The sequence below is a fragment of the Callospermophilus lateralis genome, unplaced genomic scaffold (genome assembly GCF_048772815.1).
Source record: "Callospermophilus lateralis isolate mCalLat2 unplaced genomic scaffold, mCalLat2.hap1 Scaffold_86, whole genome shotgun sequence".
Taxonomy (NCBI): domain Eukaryota; kingdom Metazoa; phylum Chordata; class Mammalia; order Rodentia; family Sciuridae; genus Callospermophilus; species Callospermophilus lateralis.
The window spans coordinates 5,911,568-5,924,768 of NW_027516693.1; the positions used below are offsets into that span (position 1 = coordinate 5,911,568).

Consider the following 13,201-nt stretch of genomic DNA (forward strand, 5'->3'; position numbering starts at 1 on the left):
GGGCTTTCCCAGACTTCAGCTACACTGGAATGACTGCTTTCATGCTCCCAAGAGACATGCTTCTCTTTCTGGGTTTTCAGATAAAGAATCAGCCCTTAACCAGGTGAATGAGAAGTAATACTCCATTTATGCATGTTGTGTCAAAATGCATTCTACTGTCATGTAGAATAGAACAATTAAAAAAAAAAAGAATAAGCCCTTAATTCCTGGCAATTATTTATCTCTTTTTCTATAAAAATCTCTTTTTTAGCCAATCGCAGTGGTGCACAGCCAGTAATCCCAGTGGCTCGGGAGTCTGAGACAGGAGGTTCGTGAGTTCAAAGCCAGCCTCAGCAATGGTGAGGTGCTAAGCAACTCGTGAGACCCTGTCTCTAAAGAAAATACAAAAAAAGGGCTGGGAATGTGACTCTGTGGTCAAGTGCCCTGAGTTCAATCCACAGGCCCCCCCTCAAAAAAAGAATCTTCTCTGCTGCACGCTGCCCAGTCATCTGGCCCAGCTGACGGTGACCTGTGGACCCTCTGAAAGAAGAGTCACCTGGCCCTTGAATGCACCATGTCTGGTTCCTCCAGTGTTGACACTATGAAGAAGGTGGTTCAGCAGCTCTGGCTGGAGGCCGGACTCAACCACATGAAGGTTTCCCAGGCAGTTGCAGCCTTGAAAAAATTTTGTCTTCAGAATGCTCACCATGATCCCCTACTGACTGGAGTATCTTCATGTACAAGTTCCTTCAGACCCCAGAAAGTCTATTCCTTTTTGTAGTCATCTTTCTGAGGTTTCCCAAACCCACTGCTCAAGAACCAGTGAATATTCAAGAGAGCTTAATTTGAAGCCTGTACAAAAAATTTCCCTGTAACACATGTACCAAAATACAATCTTCTACTTTTGTCAATCTTTAAGATCTACCTCTCTGAATTTTCATGAATTTCTATTTCACAAGGGTAATTATTTTATATACACTGGCAGCAACATACAATATTTATTTATTTTTTAGTACCGGGGATTGAACCCAAGGGCATTCAACCACTGAGCCACATCCCCAGCCCTATTTTGTGTTTTTATTTAGAGACAGGATCTCACTGAGTTGTTTAGTGCCTTGCTTTTGCTGAGGCTGGCTTTGAACTCTCGATTCTCCTGTCTCAGTCTCCCCGGCTGTTAGGATTACAGGCACGTGCCACTGACTGCACCTGGCTCAAAATACTTGGTATTTAAAAAAAAAAAAAAAAACAACTTTCTTCTTCCTCGTGCAGAGAAGCCACATAACCCAGATATTGAATCCTGGTGTACTATAAATCTGAATTTCAATCTTAGGTCTTTCCCATATTTGCTGGCTGTCTCATCTTGTTGAATATGACCAGAGCCAGTTCATTATTCTGCGAAACTCCTGTCCTACAGGAATTTTGAGTGAAAATATACTTAAAGTTCCCGACACATAAAATACTGGATTTCTCATGATACCCAGCCATCAGGTCGTGTCCAAAAGATAGACCTATTAAAAATAATGCTCAAGGGCTGGGGATGTACCTCAGTGATAAATTGGTTGCTTGCATGAGGCCCTGGGTTCAATTCCCAGCATTGAAAACAAAAGAAAAGTTCAAGATACCACCTCCCCTCACCCAAAAAGAATATGTTAGACAGGTGTGGTGGCACCTGTGATTCCAGTGGCTTTGGAGGATGAGGCAGGAGAACTGTGGGTTCAAAGCCACCCTTAGCAACTTAGTGAGGCCTTAAGAAACTCAGTGAGACTCTATCTCTAAATAAAATACAAAAACATGCTGGGGATGTTGCTCAGTGGATAAGCACCCCTGGGTTCAATTCCCAGTACCAAAAAAAAAAAAAAAAAAAGAATATGTTAGCTGGAACATGAGACTGATCAAATTATGTGCATGCAAGAATATGGTATAATGAATCCCAGTATTATGTAAAATTTTACTAATAAAAATAAATAAATAGATTCCAATTTTTTACTTGGAGGAAAAAAAGCAATGTATTATCTTATCAACAACCCCAGAGTAAATCTGTAAATCTGATGGCTGGCATCATAAGTGTATCTGGTGGGTACAAATAATCATTTTCTAGAAACCCATTATTTTGTCATACAGCAACATTTCATTAGGTACTATCAGAGCTTGAATAAAATTTCCCAGTAAAATCTCTCCGTTCTGGTCCAACGGTGTCATTCAGTGATGGAGCAATTGCCTAGCTCATGTGAGGCTCTGGGTTTGATCCACAGCACAGGGATCTCCCAAATCCTTTAAAGAAACAAGTGGTTCGGTACACAAAGATGTTTGTTAGTTAGAAGGAAGGTCACCACAGTGTAAAAGTAAAGTGTAAAGCTTGAAATTACTACAGAGAATTAAATAAATTATTATATAAATTATAATAATTTGTTACAGATTTTTATGTAGGCGTCATTAAGAGATTCTGCAGAAATATATTTACTCACAAGTGCCTTTCTGAGGTAGTAGCATGCAGTGAGAGTGGTCTGTCAGAGATTCCACCACGGGTATGGTCGGGCCAAAAGCACAGAAGGCAATGGTGCAGCCCATCACCCTCTTCTTTTTTTTTTTTTTTTTTTTTAAAGAGTGAGAGAGGAGAGAGAGAGAGAGAGAGAGAGAGAGAGAGAGAGAATTTTTAATATTTATTTTTTAGTTATTGGCGGATACAACATCTTTGTTTGTATGTGGTGCTGAGGATCGAACCCGGGCTGCACGCATGCCAGGTGAGCGCGCTACCGCTTGAGCCACATTCCAAGCCCCCATCACCCTCTTCTTCAGATGCTTGCAAAATAGGTGCCAATTTCAGGGGTGGTTCTATGAGCAAATGAATATAATGATAAGGGCAGTATCATTGGTTTTGATGAGTACATGAGCTTTGTATCAGATGATGAGAACAGATTTATTTTGAAACAGTCAAGAAAACAACTGGGTTGGATCATGCTAAAAGAAGATAATATTGGGCTGGGTACAGTGGCGCCTGCCTGTAATCCCTGCAGCTTGGGAGGCTAAGACAGGAGGATCTCAGATTCAAAGCCAGCCTCAGTAAAATCAAGGTGCTAAGCAACTCAGTGAGACCCTGTCTCTAAAATAAAATACCAAATAGGTCTGGGGATATGGGCTCAGTGGTCAAGTGTCATGAGTTCAATCCCCAGTACCCCCCCCACCCAGAAAAAGAGATAATATTATTCTGTCACAAAGTGCCTCCAACTAGAAATGATAACTGAAAGGCTGGGACTGTAGCTCAGTGGTAGAGCACCCGAATCACACATGTGAGGCACTGGGTTTGATCCTCAGTACCACATAAAAATAAATAAAGATATTGTGTCCAACTACAACTAAATATATATATATATATATATATATATATATATATATATATATATATTTGGGGGAAACATTTTTTTCGTATTGTTTTTGTTACCTTTTTGATATTATCAGATGACAATGCTGTGGGGTTGATTTTATTTTAAAAAGTTCTGGGCCAGGACAGTGGCACATGCCTAAATTCAGGAGGCTGAGACAAGACTATCACAAGTTGAAGGCTAGCCTTAGCAACTTAATAAAAAGTAAAAAGAGTCTGGGATGTAGCTCAGTGATGTGTCCCTTGCCTAGGAAACAATAGGTCTGGGGTTCAATCCCCAGTACCACACACATATACATATAAAGGCTGGGGATATAGCTCAGGAATAGAGTGCTTACTTAGCATGTGTGAGGCCCTGGTTTTGATCTCTAGCACTGCACGCACGTGCATGCATACAAACAGACACACACACACACAGGTTTATATTTAGTTACATAGAAAGGTATTCTATATAAATAAATTATAAAATAAATTATAAAATTATATTGGGGAGGTGGCTGGGGTTGTGGCTAAGGAGAACTGTGAGGCACTGGGTTTGATCCTCAGCACCACATAAAAAAAATAAAGGTATTGTGTCCATCTACAACAACAACAACAAAAATTTAAAAAATTAAATAACATTATATGTAATCCTTTTTCTTCGAAGTATTGGAGATTGAACTCAGGAGTGCTCTATCAGTGAGCTACATCCCCAGCCCTTTTTGTTTTGAGACTGGTTTTCAATCAATTCCTGAGCCTGGCCTGGAACTTGGGATCCTCCTGCCTCAGCCTCTTGAGTCGCTGGGATTACAGTTGTGTATTACCATGCCCAGCTGTGATCCCAGTTTTATCATGTATATGTATGATTTTTTAATATAATTTAATCCTCTGGGATTACAGGCATGCACTATTGTGCTCATTTATTTATTTTATTTTAATGTAGTTCCGAGGGTCAAACCCAGTGCCTCACACATGGCAGGCAAGTGCTCAACCACTGAGCTACAAGTTCAGCCCCAAATGTATGATATTTAAGGGGATATATAATAAATATTATCAGTGCTTATCTAATTCTCCCACAATTATATGTACATAAATCAGGGGGAAATGATCATTGCATTCTTTTTGCCTTGATATTAGCCTCTTCAAGGACCCCATTTTTTGGTACAGGGGATTGAAATAGGGGCTTTCACATGCTAGGCAACTGCTCTACTAACGAGCACCATACCCAGCCAATCCCCCTTGTTTTTAGACAGGGTCCACCTGAGTTGCCCAAGCTGGCATCAAGTTTGCCATCTTCCTGCCTCAGCCTTTTGAGTAGTGGGGATGAGGAGACATGTCCTGCAATGATTAGCTGAGACTAGATTTTTCAAAAAACTTTTTCTCAAGGATATCTCTTAAGAACATATAGGAACAAAACTGTGTCCAGAAAAACAATTTAAAATGTATATTGAAGGCAGACTTGAAAATAATTTTTTTTCATACACATACAAAAAAAAGGAGGTATGAAAGAGAAACCAATGTACCTGATTGGTTTTGCTTTTTTCTTTTCTTCTTTTTTTTAAAGCAATATGATGATCTCCCCTCACTGACTTCTTTGCAGAGTCTGGAGCCTTTTCCTTTGTTCTCACCCACTGAGGGGTGAGATACATACCTCACCAGCTCACAGCAATTATTCTGATAGCTTTAGGATCGAGTTTTCTGGATATCTCAAAATTGAGCAAAGGGCACACGATAATGAATACTAATATGTTCCTGAAAAGATATCCTTCTGTGATAAACTAATAATCTCCTGTTTTCTTGGCCAGGTATGATGGGTGGTACAGGCCTGTAATCCCAGCAACAAGATGACAAGTTGGAGGCACCTCAGCAAGACCCAGACTCAAAATGAAAAATAAAAAGGGCTGGGGATATAGTTCAGTGGTAGAGTACCACTGGGGTTTAATCCTCAGTAACACACATAATTTTCTGAACATTTACCTGGCATGACTAATCTGTAATAAGTGGATAAAATTCCTTTAACTATCTTTGTAAATATCCTAGGTTTGAGAAAGAGAGGAGAGGGTCTTTCCTTAAAAGCGTCCAAAGTCTAGGGTTGGGGACATAACTCAGTTGGTAGAGTTCTTCCCTTGCATGCATCAGGCCCTGGGTTTAATCCCCAGCACCATTAAAAAAAAAAAGCCAAAGTCTAGCTGGGGGAGATGGAAATATAAATAAAAAGTGTAAAATAACAAGAGAAAGATCATAATAGGTTTACTCACAAACTGACATGTTTTAGGGATGCATGGAAATTTGTCACCAGCCCAGAGACAGGGGAGCATTCCAGAAGAAAAAAATTGTGTATCACAACTTGAACTCACTGGGCAGGAAGATCAGTTCCCGGCCTTAAAAAATGGAGACCAGACCTTGTACAGAAAGTACCTCAAAGTACCACTGTCAGCTACAGCTAATGAACATTTCCACAGGTTACCATAGTGAATGCTTGTCCAAGAAGCAAGATCAGGGACTCAAACAAGAGACATTTGTCGAAAATTATCAGAGATCTCTAATACTTTTGTGTTTAAGCCTTAAACAACAATGGAACTGAAATCCTGTTTTAACCAAAAGCCTCACTTTCCTCACAACACTGCAAGTGTTGCCTTTTACTGAACCAATTACTCAACCTGTCGAGAGCTAATAATTTATGCCGCCCGGATCTCAGCGAGAGAAAAGAGAACCAATAATGGCAGGCAAAACAGAGGCCTAGTGGGTCCGGATGCGGTCTCCAATTTCTTCTGAGTTTCACATTTTCTTTAGATGATCATCAATCTAAATGGTCCTATACCTACTCCTTGTGCTCACCCTTTCCCTCCTTCTTTCGCTCTACCAGTTTTCAGGAACCAGAGTTAGTAGCTGACCAGGTCCTCCTGAGGCTAACCTTTCCCCACGCCCCAGCCACAGCCGCAGCCCCGCCTTCCCCAGCCCTCGCGGTCTCAGGCGCAGGAGCTGAGCGGAGGGGCGGGGCGGTGGCGCAGGCGCAGCAGCACTGGGCTCCCCGCGCTGAACTGCAGCTATGGAGCAGGCACCGCCGGACCCCAGAGGCAGCTGAAGCCTGCGCTCCTGGAGCCTCTGGGTCGTCCCGATGCTGGGCTGGAGGCTGTGGCCCGTGAGGAAGCTGAAAGGGCCGGGAAGAGGGCTCCGAAGCTGACAAGGTGAGGAGAAGGGGCGGCGGAGGCCTCGAGGCCTGTGTCTGGGCCTAGTGGGCTAGGCGGGGCTGTGAGGGTGGGCTCCGCCTGGGAGGCCCGGGGTCGCGGGGAGCGGCTAGGCAGCAGAGGCCGCAGGTGCAGCACTGGGTGTGTGTGAGGGGGAGTCTCTTCGTGGAAAGCAGGGGCTGTGGGTAGGGAGCGAAGGTCAAGAGCACGGCGACCGACGGGAGGGCTTCGGAGGCGTGGGTGCGGGGCTGCGGGGCTGCGTGGCTGGGGGCTGTGGGGCTGTGGGTGCGGGAACCAGTCCTGCCAGGGAGGCTGGAGGAGCGGCAGCTTTCAGTGGTCGCTGTACCTGATGTCTAGTCCAGAAAGTGCAGCCCTGATTTTCATGCAGTCTGACAAGGGTTTTTCTGGGAAGATGGCTATTTAATGGGGGCACTGTGAGCGATGGACAGCGGTATTTGAGAAGGAAGGGAACGCCAAACTAGGGTGAGCAGTAAGTCGGAGCAATAAAGAGGGGTTGGCTGGATGCAAACTGAAGAAAGTGCAAGGTTCTAGGTAAGGTGCCGATGAAACAAAACTTGTTCAGCTCTAATTTCTTTACTTGGGGTAAGGTGTCATTTTCTATTGGAGACTTATCTGAATCGCTTTGGATAACTAGTGATTTTCACTAGTGTGAAAATGTAACATCTTATATTTGTAAGTGATTTCATTCCAAAGTGTCTACACTTGTAATGCAAGGTTTGTAGACCACGTTAAATAGAAGGACTTAAGCAATTCAGTACAGTGCTTCATGTTAGACCTTCCTGCCCAGTTTTCCTTCAGTGTGCACGGCTCATTCAATCATTTTGTTTCTTTGCACCCCCTCACCCCAACAGGTGTTAGTGCTAATATGAAACTATGAAACTGCCTGTTCTTAAGATCAATGGATAAGTTAAAAAAGTTGTTTGCTAAATGTAACTAGGAAGACTCTTAACTTCATGTTTAGAGATCAGGTAATTAGAGTCTTAAGTACAGGAGTTGAAGGTTTTGCCTGCTTAAGAAAATAACAAGCCATAGTAGCATGAAGACTTTTTTTTCAATGTACTTTTAAGTTTTAAAAATTAATTTTTTAAAGAACAGTTTTAGGTTCACAACAAAGTGGAGAGGGAGATGCAGAGATTTCCCAGTACTCCCTGTCCTCACATATAGCCTGGTGCATTGTGAACACCTTCCATCAGAGGGTACATGTTAACATTGATCATCATCACCCAGTCCATGTTTACAACAAGGTTCACTGTTCATGCTGAGCATTCTATGGGTTTCGAAAAATGTCATGATGACACGTATCCACCATTATAGTATCATACAAACTATTTTCACTGTTGTGAACAGTTTTTCTATCCTACCTGGTCTTTCTTTTCTCCCCACCCTATTCCTGTTCAGTGACAACCATTTATTTATTCATTTTTTTACTGTTTCTAGAATTTTTGCCTTTTCCAGAATGCCCTGTCTTTGTAATCATACAGTACCTAGTCTCTCTGAGACTTCTTTCATACAGTAGTATGAAAGACTGGCTTCTTTCATACAATAGTATGCTTTTAAGGTTCCTTCATGTCTTTTCATTGTTTGATAGCTCATTTCTTTTTAGCTCCAAATAATATTCTGTTGTTCAGATATACCACAGTTTATCTGTCTGTTTATTGAAGGATATCTTGGGACCTTCCAAGTTTGGGCATTTATTTTATTTTATTTTTTAAAAGAGAGAGAGGGAGAGAGAGGGAGAATTTTAATATTTTTATTTTTTAGTTTTTAGTTTTTGGCAGACACCACATCTTTGTTTGTATGTGGTGCTGAGGATCGAGCCCGGGCCGCACGCATGCCAGGCGAGCACGCAACCACTTGAGCCACGTTCCCAGCCCTAAGTTTGGGCATTTATGAATAAAGCTACTATAAGTATGTACATGTGCAGGTTTTGGTGTGGCATTTTCAACTCTGTTGGGTAAATACATAGGTGTACTATTGCTGGATCATAGGTAAGAATATAGCCGGGTGCTCATGCCTCTAGTCCCAGCTACTTGGGAGGTTGAGGCAGGAGGATCCTAAGTTGAGACCAACTCAGCAACTTAGTAAAACCCTGTCTCAAAATGAAACATAATGGCTGGGATTGTAGCTCAGTGGTAGACCACTTGACTAGCATGTGTGAGGCACGTGGTTCGATTCTCAGCATTGCATATAAATAAATAAAATAAAGGTCTATGAACAAGTTAAAAAAATATGTACATATATGTAAAACAAAAACAGTTTAAAAAAATAAAATATAAAAAAAGGTTGGGATTGCAACTCAGTGGTAAAGTGCCTCTGGGTTCAGTCCTCAGCAGGCCATCCCCCCCCAACAAAAAGATAAGAATTTTTTTAAAAGAAAAAAATTACAAACTTGTCTTCCAAAGTGCCTGTACCAATTTGTTCTCCCACCAGCAATTAATGAGAGTTCTTCTTGTTACACATCCTTGCTAACATTTGATATTGTCCGTGTTCTAGATTTAGAACATTTTAATGTGTGTATAGTAGTACCTCTTTTTTTAATATTTATTTCTTTTAGTTGTACACAATGCCTTTATTTTTATTTATTTATTTGATGTGGTGCTGAGAATCAAACCCAGGGCCTTGCATGCACCAGGCGAGCACTCTACCGCTGAGCCACAACCCCAGCCCCTTACTCTAGAAAGGTGTTATTCTTATGAAGACATAATTACTCTTCTTAATTAATCATTTTTTTTTATTAAGACATCTGCTGGTCATGATTCCTCATTTGTTTAAGTATTCAGATGTTTAAAGGAAACAATTTTATTCAATTCACTTATCAATAGGCATGCTTATAACTTGTTGAGCTATGTTGTATGCTAAAGATAATAAATTTACAAGGAAAATTGAATATCAAATTTCAAAACTGTCATTTTGAAAGAGCAGAAATCACTGTCAATATTAAATAAGTAGTATAATGTCACTTGAGATGAAAATCTTAAAATAGTAAGTAAAGTACTACCACATTGAATTGGGAATTAGAAGGGGAAAGAACATTGGCATAACATACATTTACTAAGAAGCCATACAATATTTTTTTGAAATGTATAGAAGTATAAAAACTTACCCTGTGAATGTGAGAACCATATTGTCAGAGAAAGCGACTTCACTGTGATATCAAAGAGGTGAGATGAGTGCCTCCAGAACAGCACTTTAAGTTTTGTTTTATGCTGTCTGTTGATCTTGGTTTCAGTCTCATGAAAAACCAACAGTGTCAGATGGAAGAGGATAAACAAAAATTTATACACAGAATCTTCCTCTTATAAGTAATATCAATTCCAAAGAATTGGCACCATACTACTTGGCAAAGGGAATTGCTCCTGGCTGCATGAACTGACAACAAAGGAGTGAACAGGAGTGATGGGTGTGAGAATCTCACTTTAGGGAAACAGGGAGCAAATTAAATTAAAGGAACCGCTAGAAGACAGTAAGTGTGCAGTACCTGTAGCTGCAAAACCAAAAATGACAAAAAATCAGATGATTCATAGCTAGATATAGACCCCAAAAAACCAGAGTTTTATGTTAGAAAAAGAAGAGAATTTGATAAATGATCTAAATTGAGGGAAGATAGTTATGAATAGGAATATTAAAATTTATTTTTTTATTTCAATAAATTTAATTTTTAGCTGGGGTTCTCTGAACAATATATCAATATTAGTAAATTTAATGCTATAGTTTTGCAGTAATTAACATCTAATGTCTACATTGATTTACAATGTGTTGGGTTCTTGTTCTAGCACATTGCATGAATTTACACACTTAATCCTAACCTTAATCCTAATTTGAAAGAAATTTTGTAATAAAAATTTGGTTGTTATCTTTAATTTTATGTTGAATGTTAAAATGAAATTTTCAAAGGAATTTATTAGTGGCAGAAGATATTTTCATTAATCAACTGTTCTAGGGGTAAGCATTAAACAAGTATGTATGCTTTAGAACTACAAATGTTTTAACTGAATACTATATAAAGAAAAAAACTAAACTTTTCATAAAGATATTTTTTTAATAATCTGGTCTATCTATGATTCATTAGCTAGTTATATATTAGTTTGCCAGAGCTACCAATGCAAAGGTGGCTTAAACAACAAAAGTTTATTGTCTCTTAGTTTTGGAACCTGAAGTCTGAGTTCAGGTTAAGCAGGGTTGGTTTGCTCTGAAGACTATACAGGATGGATCTGCTCAAAGCCTCCTCCTTGGCCTGTAGATGATTGCCATCTTTGTACTGTTTCTTCCCATCATCTTTTCTCTTTTCATGTCTGTCTGTGTCCAGATATTGTAATTCTTCTAAAGATGTCCATCATATTGGATTCATGTCTTCTCTAAGAACATTAATAAGTTCCATGTAATTAATAAGAACATTAATTAGCTCCATGTAGACTGAGTTCACATTCTAAAATACTGGGATTAAACCCACAGCACTGCTCTACTTAAGGACATAATTCAACCTACAAAACTTAGGACATGCAGTGTATCCTTTTACTTTTTTACTACAGGTTTCATAGTGACCAGGTTATTAGTTATACAATTGTACTGATTACTTCTGTATTATTTATTAAGCACTACTAGAAAAAGAGCTACAGTGAAATCTTCTGTAGTGATTGACTGATGTCTCTAGAAAAATCACAGATTTTTTTCTATCCTTTTATGTGATGTTCTTACTGCACACCTATTTCTTGAACTTACTAATCTATTGTGTAAATTTTCTTGAGTTACTATAACAGAGTACCACAAAATGATGAGCTTGGAACAACAGAAATTTTTTCTATCAGAATTCTGGAGGCTAGAAGTTGAAAATCAAGGTATTGGTGAAGTCATAATTTCTGTGAAAGCAACAAAAGAAAATATTTTCCTACTTATTTCTGGGTTTTGCTGGTTTGGTGTGTGACTTACAGATAAAACAATGCAAGATGCAAAAAAAGTAAAAAAAAAAAAAGGTAAAGCATTTAAAGGAACAATATAAGTAGAAAAAATTAAAACATATAAAATAGGTTAAGGCCTCAAAATTGAATTCTGACTTTAAGAGAGTCTCTTTTAAAGATCCTTAATAAGAACCAAGACAAATTAGGGGGAAAAAAGCAGTGAGAATCTCAAAAAAATATAAGAGAGATCAGTGGTATAGGAAAAGATTATTGAGTGGGAGGAAGGAGAGACAGGAAATCTGACCAAATTATTTTATTTATATATATGAATAACTATACAACAGTGAATTTCACCTTTATTTCTATTTAAAATTTTCTAATTGCAAAAACAAACAAACAAACAAACAAACAAACAAAAAAACCTAAAAATAAATAGAGGTAAGACCAGTACAGTAAAAGAAAGGGAATAGTGGGAGGAAAGAGGAGAAGGAAAGGGTAGTACTGGGGAGTAAATTAGAGCAAATTAAACCCCATGCTTTAAAATCATACTAAAATAAGTAATGAAATAATGCATTAATATTTTTTTTAAATAAAAAGAGCCAAGAAAGCAATAAGTTCCTTTTGAAACACTTGCAATCTCATTTGTTTTTGTCTTGGACTTTCTTGCTGTAGCTGCACCACTGACTTGAATTTCCTCTACTCTAGTCCTCACATTCCCTGATACCGATGTTAGGATCCAGGGGTCTTGAAACTGCATCAGTCTGTTTACATGAGAGGTCATCTTGAGTAGTAAAGTGGCTAAAGTTTTGCCATTGGCACAATACAAAACCGTGGTTAAGCCTAAGAATCATTTTCTTGAGGTCTTAAGAAAAGCAAAGAAATGTCAGAGCTTGGATCAAGCTGCATTTTAAACCTTTTTTTAAAAATTTGGTTGGGCTTAAGATTGCCAAGTGATAAGATGGTAGGTCCATTTTCATAAGACTCTGGAAATCTTTTTTTAAGATTCCTGCAAATGGTTATGTATAGAGAGATTTGATGTCAATGAAAAATATTCTTACCTCTACCTCCCACCCTCCCTCTCCACACCCCCCCTACTCTCTTTCTCATAAAGTAAGATTTAAATAACAAATCTATTCAGAAATTTAATAAATTTTAGTATTATATCTACTAATTTGGAAGATTTTTATTCATTCATTTTAGCTAAGAAATATTGTTCTGTTTTCACATAAACATTCAATATTTTACCATTTCTATCTGTTATTAATTTGCCCTTACTTTTTTATGAAGGACAGCAAAAATGATTGTGTTTCTGTTTTAATGCTCAGCAGATATATTTTAATAGAATACTAAACTCTTAATTTATTATTAATTGTTATTTTAAAACCAAAAGTAACACTGCTAAACTGGTGATGGTACAACTACACCACATTCCTTTTATGAGTGTTTTTAAAAGGAGCTTATGAGAATAAAATGATTAATATGCTTACCCCAGAAAAATTTTCCACTTATAAATCAATATGTATTTCATATATAGTAAAAATAAGAAGAAATTGAAATTTTAATTTTGTTTAAAAACATTATCTGTTTTTAATGATGTTTGGATAAAGGACAAAACAATAATATCTAACAATTGCATTTAAATTTTTTATTTAAAAATAACTATATTGTTGTCTGAATTAGATATAATCAGATGCAAACAATGGACAAAGTAATACTTCAAAAAACAGTGATCTATATGATTTTAAAAGTAGTCCCATAAA

At 38.4% G+C, this 13,201-nt stretch overlaps 1 pseudogene; it reads left to right on the plus strand.

Moving 5' to 3' along the window:
- The first annotated feature begins 553 nt into the window (after positions 1-553).
- LOC143389342 (guanine nucleotide-binding protein G(I)/G(S)/G(O) subunit gamma-5 pseudogene) lies at positions 554-760 on the plus strand (annotated as a pseudogene).
- Positions 761-13,201: the final 12,441 nt, after the last annotated feature.